Here is a 3,116-nt window from a genome sequence, read left to right on the forward strand (position 1 = left end):
ACAACCATCACTTCTCACAACCATTGATTGTCAAGCAATAAATTCACAAGGATAATTCCACTGTAAATTGGAAAGCTTAAATCACTTAAGCTGCTCAACTTGTCTCACAATCAACTCACAGGCAATATTCAACCTTCATTGGGAATTTAAGCAACTTGGAATCACTAGACCTCCCTTCAAATCTTCTTGTTGGAAGGATTCTTATGCAATTGGCAAATATGACATTTCTGCAAATATTTTGAGTTTCACATAATCGACTGGAAGGATCCATACCTGTGGGAAAACAGTTCAAAACATTTGATATCAATTCATATAAAGGAAATTTGGGACTTCATGGATTTTCGCTAAAAAATTGTAACAGCAAGAAGAGGCAACACTCAACAGCATTGAAAGAAGGTGATTCTGAATCTAAAATTGGATTTGGGTGAAACCAGTATTGGCAGGGTATGGATGTGAAGTAATATTTGGTATTGCAATGGAATATGTTGTGTTGAAAACAAGAAAACCGATGTGGTTTGGAGGATGGTTGAAGGTAAGAGACGTCGAAAGCCAAAAAAGATCCAACAACTAAAAGATTATTCATACGATAGAGACTTTTGAATGCGCAACAAATTGTGTTTATAGGTAATATTTTATGCCTCGCATATAATCTCATCTTAATCAAGTTTCCTCTCTTTGTGTTTTTTTTTTTTTTTTTTTTTCAAATATTGTTTTCCAAGATAAAAATTATTTTTATCGTTAATTAGCACTATTTTTTATGTTGTTGTTGTAAGATTGTATTAATTTGCATAAATTTCTTACATTTTTTTGGTGAATTTTCTACCATGTTATGTAGTAAGGACAAGTAAGGAGATCCAAAGTTGTTGGCGAATGAAGATACTGTCTGCATATGAATGCAGGGGCAAATCTAGCACAATTGTTCTTCTTGTTATGCTTCTTTCTTTCTTTGTTATTCAATAAAGAAAGTTTTTGTATGTCAAAAGTTGGGTGTTGGTGTGGCATCTGTATCTTTTTGATACTTCAATTTAATTTAGCGGTCTTGTTTGGGCTGAGTTCCATTTCGAATTGTCCTTAATTAAATGTCAGTTGCATATACATATATATATATATATATATATATATGTATATATATATATACTCATTTCAAAATCCATGAATTGTTGCCAATTTTTAGACATTTTATTAAGAATTTTCCAACAAGGGGTATTCTATTTTTTTTTTTTATAATAACCTTTAAATATAAAGGGACTTTCGCAAATGTAAATGTCACCAATAAAGTTATTTTATTACATCGTCTACAGCTCATTACAATTATTAATAATATATTGAATTATTAATTTCAAGCCTAATTGCAAGTTTTACTTAATTATCTCCACCTTTAAACCTAGTGAGGCAGAAAAGGGAATGGCAGCTCATTTTTCTACTTAACAAAAAGAACCAATTACTGGAAACACTTCAAATGAAGTTCTTAATGGGAAAACAATTCTTAATGGCACAGGCTTACTAGAATTTCTCCATGTTAGTACAAGAATCATTCCAGAAAAGATGCAACAGGATGGTGCATCTGATATGGCTCACTCACTATTTCTGCTTCCATTTGTTTCACTTGCAATTTCAAGCTTCTTCTTTATTTGTGATACTACCCGAGCAAAATCAAGTCAAATGGTTACCGCTTGAAGACAAAAAATCCAAGGTGGCAGTCAAAGTATTAATGTTGGATCAAAAATTCAAATCGAGTAAGAAGCTATTCAAATCAGGCAAGAACGAGCTGAGCAAAGGGATAGTTCAGTTTTGGACCAGATCAGACCAAACATCCACAAGCCAAAAAGAGTAGTACTATCACTCATCCAACAAACCAAGCAAAAGCTACACCAAACAATAATAGCGTTAATCAAAGATCAAGCTGAATTATCAGGAAGAAATCCCAGGATATCAACATAATTTCCGAAATCAAAGCAACGTCTATTTTCGATTGAGTCTATATATATGAACAATGGTCATTAATCAGGTATTAGGACTCTTTCTCACCCAAAATTGCTATTATCTTACTGTTTCAATCTATTCTATCAAACCTCTAACCTAAGTGTTGGAGTGGTTGACCTAAAGGGCCACCGACGTCACCTTTCTCTTTGTTTTGCAGGCTTGGTGGCATTCGGACTGGTCTACTAAAGCTCACGGCAGCATCATCAATTTGCCATATTTTTCTTTGAATTCCTCCTCTTCAGCAATGTTGTGCCTTCATGATCAGAACCTTGCCTTGCTCCAATTCAAGAAAACCTTTCCATTAAAAGTGCTCCTTCTACCTGGAATTCCCCTTACCCAAAGCCTACTCCCAAGACATAGTCTGAAGGGAAAGACAAAGGCATTGTTTGGAATTTAAAAAGTTATCAGGTCATCTGCGTTGATTTTCCTGGCTAGCAGCCTATGGTACATTTTTACCATCCAAAATTCATCATAGGATGAGAAGAAAGTTTAAGGTCATTAATCGAATTATTTTAATTCCTTGCCATGGTCATCACTTCCATGAATAGGGGTGTCCATTGAAGGCCCTGCTATTATAAAAACAACTGATTAATTCATATTTTACATGTTCCAATATTCTACTAGCTAGGGTAAAATTGTAAAGCAGTGCACTTCAGAAGAAAGATAAGTAAGTTGATGTATTTGTGAAAATATGTCATATTTTGATGTATTTTGTTCGTTTTATAGGCTATACATTATTTTCAATCAGTTTATAAAATTCACACTGAATCTTACTATTTGATTCGATTCTCAATTCACAGAAGGAGGATTTTGATTCTCGATTAGAATCTTGATTTGACAACTATGGGTCTCAATATTCATACATATCTTATTCCAAATAGTAGGACAGTGGTAGAACAATTAGAAAAACAAATATCCCTGCAAATAAGCCTTGAGTTGTATTGTTGTTTTGATTTGCTTATGCAGGTTAGTTTGTGAACTATTCCCTTTCATAGGGCAGGTCTAACAATGAAAAAGAAATTTCTCTCCTGATTTTGTCTGGGAAATATATTGCAATTGGTTTAGAGTGTTAACGCCAACTTATATTGCTCCCTTGATATTTGTGCATTTCTCGTGTTTTCCTTATTTATTTG

General features: G+C 33.6%; 1 long non-coding RNA gene across 1 annotated transcript; it reads left to right on the forward strand.

The window, feature by feature from the left end:
• Positions 1–1,500: 1,500 nt before the first annotated feature.
• LOC110639160 (uncharacterized) lies at positions 1,501–2,692 on the forward strand. Its single transcript, XR_009143519.1, has 2 exons — positions 1,501–2,008; positions 2,141–2,692. It is a non-coding gene; the product is annotated as an uncharacterized LOC110639160 (long non-coding RNA).
• The last annotated feature ends 424 nt before the right edge of the window (positions 2,693–3,116 follow it).

This window comes from Hevea brasiliensis, chromosome 14 (assembly GCF_030052815.1).
Source record: "Hevea brasiliensis isolate MT/VB/25A 57/8 chromosome 14, ASM3005281v1, whole genome shotgun sequence".
Lineage (NCBI taxonomy): Eukaryota > Viridiplantae > Streptophyta > Magnoliopsida > Malpighiales > Euphorbiaceae > Hevea > Hevea brasiliensis.